This window comes from Mytilus californianus, unplaced genomic scaffold (genome assembly GCF_021869535.1).
Source record: "Mytilus californianus isolate M0D057914Y unplaced genomic scaffold, xbMytCali1.0.p SCAF_11, whole genome shotgun sequence".
In the NCBI taxonomy this organism is placed as follows: domain Eukaryota; kingdom Metazoa; phylum Mollusca; class Bivalvia; order Mytilida; family Mytilidae; genus Mytilus; species Mytilus californianus.
The window spans coordinates 62,546,038-62,562,300 of NW_026262593.1; positions in this window are offsets into that span (position 1 = coordinate 62,546,038).

Consider the following 16,263-nt stretch of genomic DNA (forward strand, 5'->3'; position numbering starts at 1 on the left):
TTGTATGTTTATTACTAAAAGCTGTATAAATAGACATGTCATTTACTAACGTTAACAAGACTTGGATGTTTTTCAACTAACAGATGTAAAGATTTCAATTAAGTATGAAAATTAATATAAAAAAAATGTATTTGAGTTAGCAGCTGGAAACAAAAATGATTGACATACTCACTGACTGAAATATTAAAAACAATGTACCCTCACTACTTAGGATAAATTCAATGTTTTTTTGCAGATAAATTTGAAGCATATAAAGCCTTCTTCTGTATTGAAAAAGGTAAATATGGAAGATAAACTTACTAGATGTGTGATGACATGATCAAAGCAGTAAATTTACTCCTTGACAACAACTATGTACATTTCCGCTATAAAGTTTGTTGATAGACCAACAGAGAGTCTTGAACAGTGATGTTCCTTTGGTCCCTTATTGCCGTGTGTATATTTCCCAACTCGTTAGCTATGTCTGTGTCTACAGTGACGTTTAAGATTTCAAAGAATATAATCTAGTAAAATTATTAAAGCATCCCCCCAAATATGAGAGGTGGTATGATGTGTGCCAATGAGACAACTTTCCACCAAAGGCGAAAGGGCAAGGCTGTAAACGACTACAGGACACAGGGATGCCTTCCAAAATTAACAAAACCAATGCTGTTTTATAAACTATGAAAGGCCAAGGGATAACAAAATGTCAAACGATTCAAAATAGAATGTTTAGGTGTTTTATTTTCTGATCTGACGATTGTACATGTCAGTTGGAAGACATCTATACTAGCATATTTACATGTCAAATGAGGCATTTTAAATCAGTATACCAGACATATATCTCTGTTTAAACCATTACAAGGAAAAGTATTGCCTTTAACAATTACCAAAGCCATACCATATAGCTAGCAACTCAATGCCCCAGCTATACAATTGTGAAACAATTCACATGAGAAAAAGCACTGAATGAATTCTCCACTGTAGAAGGTGAAATGTTAGATGTAATAACGGATGATGGTAGACAGGTGATGTGTTTGTACAACGAAAGCATAGATGGATCACAAGTAGTACCCAGACCAGTCGATGGTAGACCATGTTCTGTTACACCTGTCAACATCTCTTTAGTGGCTGTAACTGTGTATCAACTGTTCAGTGTTCCAAATAAAGAGATGTATGACATAAGCAATAAACATAAATTAAATCCATATCAATACATGCAATGAATGGTACGTGTGGCATTACAATGATAAATGATAAGTTAGTAGTATGTGCAAACAGGGGACTAGTACTTGTGATTATCAGATAGGAGAGTAAGTACAGAATATAGAAACGGACGGTCTACCATAGGAACACATGCTTCTTGTGGCAGAATATTCTACATAGAATACATTAAATACATGTAAAGATAACCTATACTGGAACAGCTTTTCCGATGACAAAATACACACATTAACATTACCATCTACGCCATGTTTAATGACTATAAGATGGAAGTCTTTATGTTCTATGTACAGATGGAAGTCTTTATGTTCTATGTACAGATGAAACTGTACATGTAGCATATATTGGGAAACATTTCAAAACTTTAAATATAAATCAAATCCAAATTCTTCTATTAATTTTGCTGGATAAAATTCAATTCAAAACAGTAAAAAAAGGATCGCATTAAGTACCAAATATATATATATATAACGTCTAGATATTAGTCAAGATTATTAGATACTTCTATTTATTGCTTCCTTTTTTTAATATTGGTGTACACTTTTCAGGCGTATATATATATATATATATATATATATATATATATATATATATATATATAGATTGCCTAACAATGTAATTTTAACACACTATTTAGTATGTAAATATAAGAATGTTTAAAATATTTCCAAATGATGAAAATAAACGCAATATTTCGCTAGACTAACTAGCTTTATCAAGCGTGCATCTATCCAGGTGAAATCGGATGTAGATGATAAAAAACTTTTGCAGCTCAATGTATATGTTGCACTTGAATTTAGCTGCCTTGAAAATAATACATAATTTGGATGAAGTTCAAGATTTTTACAAAATTGGTAGTTGAAGTTAGCAACGTCCATTGGCCAATATTACAGGATAAAAAGGACGATGCTGTGTACTAAATTATTCTTTATCTTTCCTGTATCTTTTCTCATCTTTTTCTTTAAGACCATCAGGTTCTAAAGTGTGGAGTTGGTGGATCCAAAAAATTTCTCTTCTCCTTCTCGCCGTGGTGTCCCACTCGGTGTTGACTTCTATGATTTGGAAGGTAACATTATCAAAAGAATGTTTCGTTGAACGAAGATGTCTTGTGAGAGGACAGTTTTTGTTGGTTTTGTACCATGAACGATGCTTATTGTGCCGAATATTAAATTTGTCCATTGTTTCTCCCACATACTGAATATATATATATATATATATATATATATATAAATATATAAAACCATGTCCACTTAAATACTAAGTAAGTCATTTCCTTTAATATCTGACACTGCTGTCATAATTTTGGTAAGCAAAAGCAGTTTGGATCAAAGCCAAGTGTTTGTTACTAACAATATTGATATCCAAACTCAGATAACTATATTTTGCATGGATTTCCAACAATTTTTCAGATGATTTTGGTCTTTGTTTAGGACTTCAAATTCGGGATAATGTTTCTTTTAAACTGTGAAATTTATACCAGAACTATGCAGTTTAAGATACAGAGAAAACTATATCAACGGATTTTCGTTATGAATAACATTAAATTTCGTGTATAAAAATTATAACAAATGATGAATATACTGACTTTGAACGGCTGATTTCCCAGCAATCGACCAAGCTTCTTTTGATTATGAGACCAGAAACATAAACTGGAGATTTTCAAGTTATTTATAAACTACGAAATATGACACTTTTGTTCAAGTTCATAAAATTCCAAAACGGTTTGACAAAATTATTGATTCCTGACAATCTTTAGCCTTAGACTGTATCTTGATAGAACAGATTACTTAGTTGCATTTGGCTAAAAAAAATAGAATTTGAGATCCTCAATGCTCTTCAATTTCGGACTATATTTTGGCCTTTTTTAACATTTTAATTCGGGCGTCACTTAGTCTTCGAAAACCAAACTGAGAAGACTTTGTGAAATTTAGAGAAAGATTATAGTGAAATAAGTAAAGTATGAATTTATTTTATAGGAATATATAATTTAGATTCAATTCTGATTACATATTATTTTATTTTGGTTTTTGATAAACAATAAGATTAACTCCATTTCACCGAATTCAAATTGCAGCCACGTTGTAATTTAAACTTTTTGATGAATAATTTATACAGTTTTGTACACGAATTCTCAAATATGTTCAATTGCACGTTTTATTTTGTCGTTGATGCAGAATGTTAAGATACATCTGCTAATGCGTAAATACAGGTATGTGTGTGTTAACAGGCTCACTTATTAAGTATCATATTCACATAAGTCACATTACCGATATATGGGTGATAATTATATTCAGATAAGACACAATTTGAGGAGCTCGAGCGTTAGTATTTATACATTTGTTTGATTTACTTGATATTTATAGTAGTTCATACGAATACTGAAATTTGTGTACTGAACAATTTTTTTATAAACAACTAAAATCAAGAGACAGAATAATGATTGAGTAATAAGTACTTATTTTGTCAACCTGTTTTGCTTATACAAATGCCTAGAATTGGTCGACTGAGAAATGGAAATGGGCGCGCATGAATCCCTACAGTTGAAGAATTTGGAGCAGTTGTAGATGAAGTCCTAGCACCTGTTCCTCTACAAATCAAGGCTTCTATGCCATTTCAAGAACAACCTGATATGCAAGGGCCTGCTGCACCAGCACTGAAGGTACAGTACAACCTGTGACTTCCTCTTAGTTATGTCCACCCTCTTGTATGGTCACCATTGAATGGTGGCCATTTATTGGGGTATTCAATTTTGAGATGTTGGCCATTTATTGGGGTCATAAAACATAGGTTGATGTTTTATCTAATTATGTTACCTGTTGAAATCAATCAGCATTGAAGTTTTCAGCTTGTATGTTTCATTAAAATTTACCTGTACAGGTATCTCAGGTTTTCTCTCAAATTGACATTTCACCTTATCTTGAAAATGTAGAATAGAATGTTGCTTTAGTCTATTAACAAATTGAACTTAATTCATATCATTTGTTGATTTTTCTGTCTAAATTTACATTTTTTCTTTTTTTTTCTAATGTTTTTCTTTTTTTATGTTATTTTTTCTTTTTTAATTGTTGTTTTTGCTTCTTATTCTTTTAATTTCTTCTTGGAAAGAATCTTCAGTAAAAATGACAAAAATTCATAGATAAGTTATTGACTAGCATTTGAAAACAAAACAGAGAATCCTTTAAATAATTATTTTTTTCAGAAAAAAAAAGTTATTGTACATGATGTGCATGGAATTCTATTGTTTGTTTGCATTATAATATGAATAATTAGTAATTATAACTTATAATCATGAAAATGATATGTTTAAAGGAACCATCAAGCAAGTAATTTAACAAGCCTGTTTCTTAACAAATTAAAATTATCAATATCATGAATATCAATCCATTTACAATAAATTTTGTTAACAAAGTTGTATAATCTAATATCATGATTATTATTCAGGAAAACTACAAATGTCATTATATGGTATAGGAATAAACTATTTTTGTTTATCTTTTATATTTTTCAAATCTCAAAACTGGAGTTGTGCATGAAGAACCACTAAAGAGACTTAAATTTCCCAAATGGCTACCTAGTTATTATAATATTTTGATAAATGCTAATCATAATGAAAAATGTTCTTATCTCTGAATAAAGTAAATCTTATGAAAAGAAATTGTATTTAAAGAAAAAAATTGTCTTGCTTTTTGAAACCAGAGACATATATACACATATATATGTCTCTGTGGAAACAATTGTAAACTTATCAAGTATGTTATCTTCAGTTTGGCTAATTTTGTCAGTTAACAGGCAAAATTTGTCTCCAGAAAAAAATAAGGTACACTTCCATATAGATTGTGACATTTTTATGGTCCATTAATTAAATCATGTTTTGTTCTGTGTATTATATTGTTGGAAAGTGCAGGACTGGCATATGCATGATACTTATTCTTGGTATACATTTGCAAAAAATATTTCACTCAACTCAGGCCTTTTAGATAAAGTTAATAATTGCAGGGATTTGAATGAATTAGATTCTTTAAAGCCCTTGATTAAAAATTAAATTTAAGAAAAAAAATAAAAACATTTTTGAAAATAAAATAAAAACTTATGATGAAAACAGTAAACTCAAGTGCTTCACTAAGTAAAGAATTAGTGGTCATAATTTAGAAATAGAAGATGGTGGATAAAAATTCCTATAAAGGATAGAATTGTTTGTAAAATAAACATAACAACTTAGAGATAATCAATTTGAAAATTGTTTACCTTCTCATAATAATGTCTCTGACCAGTTTATGAATAAAATCTTGAATCTTATGAATAAAATTTTAACCAAGAACAAAAAGTAAAAGAAATGCTAAACCTCTATAACATGGAACATGTTTAAAATATTGGCTCCTTTATAAAAAAAGTCATTGGAACTGAGGGCAGAAACCTAATAATTTTTTTCCATGTGTTTTGATTTCTTATAGAATTGTTATTTCTTTGCATTATAATGTTTGTTTTTTTGTTTTTTTTTTGTCAGAAACTTGATTAAATTGTAAAATGTTTATATGACAGTAAAAATATTATCAAATTTTTCTGTATTGATATACATGTATCTATTCAATAGAGAAATAATGAATTGCCTAAATTTTATTTAGAATGAGTCCTAAAGATAATCTTAAACACTTGTTAAACAATGTTGAATGCAGTAAGCAGTAAACAATTTTGATTTTAGAAAATTAATTTGAGAACACCTTTTCAATAGAAAAAGGCAGGCGATGTGAAAGTTTGCATTATATTAGAAGATGAAATTCATTCATTATTCACTTGCCAAAAAATACATGTAACAAATAACTTAAATTGAGAGAATTATTTAAAAGGTATACATGGTATAATATCAAAACAAACAGTCATGAGAAAAATTTTACAAAAAAAAGTTAGGAAGCTATATGTTCAACTAGTTTTATTATTTCATTTTATTTCAGAATTTTCTTGTCATAATCACAGTTATTAAATTTGACAAACACATATATTTTACCTGAGACACTTTACCTGTAAGTTATATAATTTTAACACTTCAATGCAGTCATGATTTCCCTTTATCCTTGACTAGTTTTTGATTAATACCTTGTGTATCAATTAAGCAACAGGAGGTACAATGATGGACATTTAGGGCTATCATGGTGACCATATTTTTTATGGCCACCATTAGTAAGATAATGTCACAGGTAGTACTATACACGCGCCATTTGCGCAAGTAGAGAAACCAGCCCCTGTGCCAATGCCTAATCAAAATGGTGGAATAAATAATAATCCTATGCTTTCACCTAATCAGTCAAAATGTGATGTTTACACATCTCAAAATTTGAAGGAAAAATATGGTAAAAAGAATTTATTGATTTATCATTACTTCTTTACCAAAAATTTTTCAGTCAAATTGACGGACCTCGACATGTTATAAAAGAGAGGCGAAGGATACAAAAAGGAAATTCAAACTCATAAGTCGAAATAAACTGACAACGCCATGGCTAATAAAAAAGAAAACACCAACAGACAAATACAACATATAAAACTAAGGACTGAGCAACACGAACCCCACCAAAAACTGGGGGGATCTCAGGTGCTCCGGAAGGGTAAGCAGATCCTACTCCTCATGTGGCACCCGTCGTGTTGCTCATGCAAGTACAAACCATGTGATAAGTCTAATTCAGTAGGTCAAATTCGGGGAAAAGGGGACGGGATTGACGGGACGACAATTGGAACATATCCGTTCTCATCTGTGAAACAGATATTCCATAACGGTCAACCAACTTGTGATGGCAACCGTAAAATTTCCGAAGGGATCATTTCAACTTCACCACTTGGAACTCTTGGTTTAATAGCTTCCGTGTGAGCAGCAACCATCTATCAAGGAATTCATGATAGTAAATACAAGCCCTGGAATATCGTATCAACTAGGAGATATATACTCCGTATGAAGGCGCTGCTGGAATGTTGCTACATAGAAATTCACAATTGGGAAGCTGAAATCAACTCTTTTGTCGTAAAGTTTTATTTTCAACCGACACTCATTGTTTATTTTTAGAGGTAAGTCAAAATATGAGACAGACGTAACTGTATCTGTTGTATCCTTTATCTCCAGTTCGACGGGATAGATGCGTTCAACATAGTCACTAAATTTGAATTATTTAGTGGGAGAACATCATCTATATAGCAGAAAATGAAGTTACAGGATACTTCTTTTCTTTCTTCCTTAGAAATACTTGTATGAAGTCATTCTCATATGAATAAAGGAACAAGTCGGCAAGATGAGGAGCACTGATGGTTCTCAAAGAAATTCCGATTGTTTGATGAAAAACTCGTCCTCCAAACGTAACAAATATGTTGTCAATCAAGAAATCAAGCATCTTGATAATGTCAGTTTCAGAGAATTTTTTGTTTGAATCAGAGATTGAAGTTATAAGTTATGATAACACAGCCCGTTCTCTTGTCATCACGTCATACAAAAACAGCCAAGTTAAGTCCATTCAAAATATTGAGTAATGGACTGATGCATTTGTTAATTATATGAAGATATTAATGCAAGGTTTTTTAAATTTAGCTACTGAATTGACAACTTATAAGTAAATTATTAGAGGTACAAATGTGTGTTTTGATAAGATTGATCGTTAGGTTAAAAATGTCAAACAATCCTACAAGATCTTGGTCTTCGATGGTTGACATATTATAGTACACTGTCATAGCAAATGGGGAACCGGAATGTAAAATAAATCCAAATGTAGGTACATGATGAACATTTAAGTTCGTACCTATGAATTTCTCACTTCTTGGTCCATAAATATTTATCTTTTTATTTTCTAGATTGCAGTGAAATTTTGTATAGATAAACATATGCCATTTTTACATGAACCAATATATAAGTATAATTTGCTATTCATTCATGATGACTTTAGAGAAATAATTTCCAGGACATAGGGATCTGTCTTAACTAAACCATATATCTGTCTCAAGTGAACTCTTGTATCAGGATATGCAAATAATATGTTTTAGTTATGTGACCGATTTCAACATTATATATAAACACCTGTTAAATCAGAACAAAATCTTAAGTACCTAAAGGTTTAATTGTAAACCACAAAATGTCACTATTGTCTTCAGTCTTATATTCCCACTTACTGATTTTGTGGAATATTATATTTATCAGTCTGTTAGCTCTTTGATCATCAACTGCTCTTAAGCAAGTGAAAGGGTTTTAATGAAACCTTTACAGTATCGTTAGTACATAGCGCCATTGTGCACTTTGCAGTGTACTTGCTATCCCAAAAAGAACAGCACATCTGCTTCTTTTCGTTGCCGACAATTATTGAAACTACTGAAAAAAAAACTTTTTTCAACTAATGAATATTATAAATCCAGCAAAATAACGATTTATTCAATTTAGTATTTTTTTTATTTATAAACATGATAAAGTTGTTCCTATTCAGACTTGAAACTGCACTAACTTGCAATACATGTTTAAAAAGTGCCCTTATGTCCTTAAATCTTAGCTATATCTGCTGTGTATTATTTTTTTGTTTTAACAAAATGATTTTTTGGAGTGAAAAGCAAAATGCCTACAGATTGGGAAGCAATGGTATTTATTTGTGAGCTTGTCTCACAGTTTTATTAGTTTCATAAATATGTCAGTTTTACTCAGTTCTTTTGATTTGTACATTGCATATACTGCACAATAAATTACAACAAATAAATGTAGAAATATTTATTGTATAACTAACTTATAAATTAATGGAGAAAGATAACTCTCCAACAGGAATAAATATTTTTGCATTATTTGTAACAATGTTTCCAGAGCAACTCCTGTAAGGAAGAACAAATATTTGTTAACAAGTACATCATGACCACACAAAAATTCCATGTTACAAATGTTTCTAATATCATCAACATTCATGGCTGTTATTTACCGTACCTAACTTAAAATCCAATAATCTATTCCTTCAAATGGCTAGTTTTGTGAATATATTTTCGTTCATATGATAACGATACATAAACCAATTTACAGGAAAATGAAATTATAGGTATATTAAATATTTCGCTCTTCAATCATTTTGAGTCCACACCGATGTTAACTGTGAATATGTTGTATGTCAGCTGATTGACATTGACATGATCTGTTTGTGCTGATCTAATCATATTCCTACATTGTAGGCACTTTTTATCCCAAGGTCAACTGGCATAAATGATGTCATTGCACAGTAGACTCTTACTCTTTATGGCTAAACTAAGGCGAAAAAAATTTAAACTAGTACAAAATCCTGAGGCTATGAGTTCGAATCCCATACATGGCAGGTGATAATGACTCCAAATTTAATTGACTAGGATTGTCAGTTTTCTGCCGAATATCTGAGTTCTCTCTGAGCGTCCTAGGTGTTTTTTAAGTTGCTTTAATGACAAAAAATAAACGTAAACTTAGAAACTTGACAGCAAAATGTATATTGTACTTTACAGCTAAACTATAGAAAAAACATAATAGTAAACAACACTCAGTATGGGTTTAAATTATCACAAAAGGGACCATTTTGCTTTTTCATTTATTCATTTCAGATCACAAATTCTTAAGAATATCCACTACAAGTTTCCTGGACACATCTCGAGGCATTGCAGAATTTTCTCAGCATGCAATAATTCTTGGTCTGCATTAAAGCCTCAATAGATCTCAGCCATTTGAAACATTCTCTTCTTCCATTGTAATTAAGTCTGTTATTGCATGCATTAGTACACCTTCTTTTGAACTTTTGTCCCAGTTAGTTACTCCTGTTTTGGTTATTTTGTTCTCCAAAAGTTTATCTAACTGCTTCCTTAATTTCTGGAGGAAAAAAGAGAGTTTTCATTAGGAATTTATATAAGATCAAGATTCATGTACTTTCCACTCACATGATGACTAATAGACTAACGTGATGACTAATAACTAATAGAGATCTAATTAACATGTAAGATTACCTTAAAAAATGAATATAAATAGCAATTTTAAGTGATAGAAAAATATCTGTGACGACATGATTTTTGTTGGTACAACTAAGGTGTGTTTGAGTTACTACCCTTTATTTTAAACTGAAATCCCTATATCTAAGCTATTGTTAAAAAAAACTCAAACAAACGTGCCATTCCATGATCTTCAGACTTCTTATTTGGCCCTGATTGATTGGTAAATTAAAGTTAGGGTAAACAAACTTAATGTGAAAAGATATTCAACTCATTTAAAAAAAAATCTTTATATTCTCAAGCAAATTTTATTTATGTTTTTGGCTGTCGAAGGAGAACTTAAGTTAGAACAGATATTTACCTGCACCAGTAAAGCAGTTTCAGCAGGGCACCAGAATCTTACCCAATTGTCAACTACCACTACACCCTTCATTTCATCATTCTGGAATAAAACAGAGTAATATATTTTGAATTAAGATAACTGCATTTTCTTTATGTGAACACGAATAATAAACTGAAGAGGTATTTTGTGAATGAAGCAGGGTGTACCAGTCAATAGTATATTTAGTTTTTCCAAAATATTTACCAATTAGGGCAGATTTTGAAGTATCTTCCTGATAGAAATAAATATCAGCAGCTTTACAAATGGTAAAGTATTTGCTCATTGTTGAAAGGAACATGGTGATCCGTAGTCACACAGATTTTTTATTTCAGTCAAGTTTGTATTGATTAGATAATTGTCGAATTACAATAATAACACATTTACTTGACACTGAAGTGGTTATCAATAAACATTTAAGTGTACAATGATATAACTGAACTCAACCTTCCAAATGAGCCTACTGGAATTTAGATTTCAAGAAAAGTTGCCATAGAGTGGATAAAAAATATGGTTCTTTAAGAAAAAAAAATGCACATTTGTTGATTTAGAGTTTCTCTGTTCTAAAAAACATATTGCTTTGGTTTTGTATCCCGCCAAACATGTATGTTCAGTTAAGTGTTTATAGTAAGACTTATAGTGAATATGCATTTATACAACCAGCACAACAAACGAAATGCCTTCCTAGAAAGAAACATACTGCCATGGAAAACGTTTCGACAATAAAAGTTATGGACAGGTTGTGTATATTCCTATGAGTAATAATTGGCTCCTTACATAGGAGACTTGTTCCTGCATTGTTATTAATCACTGTTTAATGGAAACACTTGGTAAAGGTCCATGTAATTACTCAATGAATAAAACAACATTTACTGTTACTGTGTTGATATTTTTTTTTAAATAATCAAGAATTATCTATATGTACTTCTGAAATTTACCAAAAGGAACCTACTTAAGATAAATATAATATAAACAGCAAAAACTGTTTTTACAATTGATGCAACTTATTTCTAAATTTAATATACTTAAATGTTGGTCCAGATAATTATACATCTACTGAAGGTATTTTTGGATTATATAAAAATAAGGAGATGTGGTATGATTGCCAATGAGGCAACTTTACACTAAAGTTCAAATGAAGTGGATGCAATGATTTTTTTAAGATCCACCATTGTTGCAGGAAGGCCTTACGATTTTTTCAACCGTCTGGTTTAAGAAATCTAATACTTGAGTGTGAACTTTCTGTTTGTTTGAGTAAAACCACTCTTCTTTTAAATAAAACTTATTTGTATGATTGAGAACTGACAAACTTTTATTTCAAGAATAGTGTTTAACTATTTAAATAAGCAAGCTATTGAGTTTGGTGTTCTTACCCATAATTGTTCTTCAGTGCTGATTTTCCCTCCAAAAAATAACAAAGCATATGGTGAAATACCTGTCATGTCGTATACCCATATCTGTAATAAGATTAAAGAAAAAAAATTAAACAAACATGCAATAGATCAGCAAACCATACAATAAACTACATTTTTACATCGCACAACAACAAGTTGCAAAGTCCGAGAACACAGACACTTCGTAGTGCATTTCTTTTAGGCAAAAAACGCAAATTAAAAAAATCGCACCTGTTCTATCCAAGAATGATTTTTTACAGTGTAGTGTATTACTTTTGTGACAAATTACATCAAAATTATAGATATAGAACTCAAGATATGGATAATTTTATGTTAAGCGGGTCTGTAATTCAGTTTGACAGCTTCAGACATACTTATTTTTTACCTTTGTAAACTGGACCAAATCACTACTTTACCTAAAAAATTCATGCCCCAAATTTTTTTTCGTGTAATTTCATCCCCTTCTTACTATTTTTTGCATAAAATAGAAAGAAAGAAATTTGGAAGGTATATGAAAAAAAATTGATTGTTGAAATGGAGTTCCCTTATTCCATCCCCCCTTTTTCAGCTAACATTATTGTCAACATAATATTAATAAAAAAGATTATAGAGATTATCATGGAACCCTAGGTCTTGCCTACATGCAATTACTGATGTCAGTGTATTAGTATAGAGTATAATACTAGCTGCCAAAAAGTAAGTCCATTAAAGCAGCAAAATACAGAAAAAAATAAAAGTTTATTCTGTAGATGCTACATCAATTTGAGTATGTAGAGGTTAACTTCTGTCCCCCGTAACTTCTGTCATAGAAACAAAATCTATGAAGGTTTAACCAAGTTAACTATGTCTAAAACATTTAACTCCATACTGTATAGTTAATGTAAACTGCAAAAAACTAAATCCATCGTTCACCAAATTAAGTACCCAGGAGTGCATATAGCACATAAACAATAGCATTTTAAACATTTCAACAACAACATTATTATGCAATTTAGACAATAGACATGTATAAAAAAAAATACCCCAAAAATCATTTTAATATTTTGTTGATATAACATATCTATCAATAAAATACTGGAAAATGAAAAACAAAATGTATTTTTAAAATTTTCTGCAGATTTGATAGTGTCATAAAATACTGTGAAAGTTTCACAAAATTATAGATGTTGAAAGAAACTCTAAATTATAGACCGTATCTAAATGTTTACTGCAATGACTTTCTTCGAAGATAGGACTCTATAAATACCAGAAAATGTATACATGATACCCGGTTATCAAATTTGCAATTTGCTTCAGGGACCTGTTACTTAATCTCATTTTAAGAAAAAATGTTTTAGGACAATTTATTGACATATATCAACTCTGAGCACTTAAAACAAACTATCTCCCTAATAAACCTGACTTCAATATTCTTCTTTCAAAATTGATAAAATCATTTAAAGTTCAGTTGAATTAGAAATAATAGATATTTACCTGAACAAAAAAATTTCAGATCTATATGGATTATTTTTGATTTTTCTTAAATTAAAGTGCCTCTTAACAAATCAATATATATTTATGTTATATCACAATAACATTTCAGCACATCAACATATACACTATATTAGTAGTATTTAAGAGGTTTATGAAGCACTTACAATATTCATATAAGCATATAAACATGGTAAAAATACAAAGAAAAATATATAAAATACCAGACATTTAAATAAATCAGACTGAAATCTGAGGTTAATATAATCAGCAATTAAATTTGTCCTTTATTGTCTCTGTTTCTTTCATATAATTGCACAAATACCAGTTTTTCATATAAAATAAAATTCTAAATCTCAAATGAAAGTAGAATAATAGTAACATCTACATGAACTCAAATAAAAGCTATAAATAGCAAAGGGTATTTCCAATAAGTGGCTCAAGTAAAATGTGTTACTATTTATAGAGAAAGGTTTTTCCAATTAATGGCTTCTATAGAATGTATGCTAGCTGAAGTTAAAGAACGAAATTAGCGTCTTCAATCTAAAAAGTATATTGCATTACAACTTTATTTAATAATTTGTAATATACTAAAGTAACAAAATGAAATTATCATTGAACAAACAACAAGTAATATATCTGCAACTATTTTTACTTTCGCTTTATGTTTGTGTAGTAACTATGGGGTTAGAGTATACCTTTTAAGATGCATACATTATATATAGAGCTAATGAATAGACCTTAACGTTGCATTGTTTGTGGTCCTCCTAGATCTGCATCTGACCCTCAAATCTAAACATTTGAAAATCATGCAAGGTATTATACAACTATATTTTATCCAAAACTTTGGCCTGAAATGAAAAGGTCTGAATGCAGAAACAAGACGAAAGCCCCTACACTCTTTGCTGTTGCAGGTGAGGCATGTAAAAATATTTATGTATGCGACCCAAAAGAATTAACACTTTACAAATTGTGTGCCTCCAACAAATTTTCTAGATTTACTTTCATCAGGAATGTTAAAACCAAAACATTTGAAACCCAGAGGTGTTTAAATGAGTAAATGAGCTTATGGCATACAAGGTTTTTTTTTATCACCTGGCAAAAATATCACCTTGTAGGAAGTACACAGCATATTCATTGTGAACGTGCATAAACTATTTTCCAATTGAAGCAAACAACAACAAAAGTCTATAACACATTGCACAAGAATAAAATTCACCCATCCTTATCATAAAAGACATCATAGATGATATTATTCAAAGCATTTGTAACACTTATATTAGTTTATATCCTTTGTTTACAGGATGGATGTAGAGGATCGTAGACGGTACTTTATTGTAGGATCAGTAATTTTGGAGATTGTTCAACCACTATTCAGAACCAGATTAGAAAATGACTACAGAAGTAAAGGTCAGGGGTCTCTACAAGCTTTTCTAAGCACTCTACCAGTAATACACATACTGTTTCACTTACGACACAGAAATGCCTACTGCTGTAAGGACATTCTTAAGTGTCGCAACAACTCAAAACTTCCGCTGATTTACTGTCAGTGGGATCTGTTGTACACTGAGAATCCAGGTCAACCTGGTCACAACTGTCATTGCAAGTTCATAGCAAACACAGTCCAGCTTAATGAGCTTGATATAACGTTAGCAAGTTTAATTTTATTGAACTGCTGCCATCTTGGTCAATCTGAAGAAAATGCTGTTCGCAAATTACGTCGCTACAAAAATGATTATCTCAGTCACAACATCGAAGGTAAAATAAATGAGACAGAATATAAAAGCCTGTGGAGAGACCTGACTAATTTTGTCTTACAGCTAGATCCAAATAAACAAGATGACCTCAATAGGATAGAGAGGAGACCACTTGATGAAGTACTGTGTAGTAGATACAGTATAGATCTTTTGAATATTCACAAGAAGCTGAACGAGGTTAGCAATTCTTCTCTCCAGTTAAAAATTGAAAAAATGAATATTCAAATTAAATGTTTTATTATAAATTAATAAAAATGTTATCTTTAAACATATAGTTTACATATTTGTGCAATTTCTTTTTCTTATCTTTTGGATGTTTTTGTTCATCCAGAAGGTACAACCATTCGATTTTTGAAGAGTGAGGTGAATAACATGATCTTGTATGTCACCAAGAAATAAATAATGTTGTTAAAGAAGAGAAACTATTGTGAAAAAAAATAGCATGTATAAGAACAGATGAATATGAATAGTTACATTCACAATCAATCCTCCTACCCACCACACCCCACACTAAATATCAAGTAATTGTCCACTTAGCAGCTGTACCATAACAATTGTTTTTTTATTTTGTATTATTATACTTTATGCAAATTTCATATATCATCCGTTCATTTCATTTGACACGCGGCATTAGTTAATTTCTACTAACCTTTCATAATCCTCGCCCATCCATAGCAACGTGTGATAATATTAGCAACGAGTGTTAATGCCTAAAATTAACTCCCGCCTGAGCCCGAGGGTCGATTCGGAACAATTAACACGCGCTACGGCCGAGGTTTACCGATTCTTATTTCTACATCATTTCCGTCGTTTTGTTGTTGTTTTTGAAATGACTTAGACAACAACTTCGTCTTGGGTGATAATTTTTTTCCCTCGTGTGTCTACCTAACACCTTCATCCAAGGGCAGGATATTTATATTATCTTCCTGTAATAACAAAAAATGCCTTCAAGTCTAAAGGATTCTCCGTGGGGTAGAGTCTGTAAATTTCTAGCTGATAGTAAAGTGTTAAATTCTCATGCCACAAAAAGCTTCCTTCAACCACATTTAAATAACATCAATAAAAAAGTAGCATTAATATCTAACCCTATCAGAAAAAGATACAGACACTGAATAAT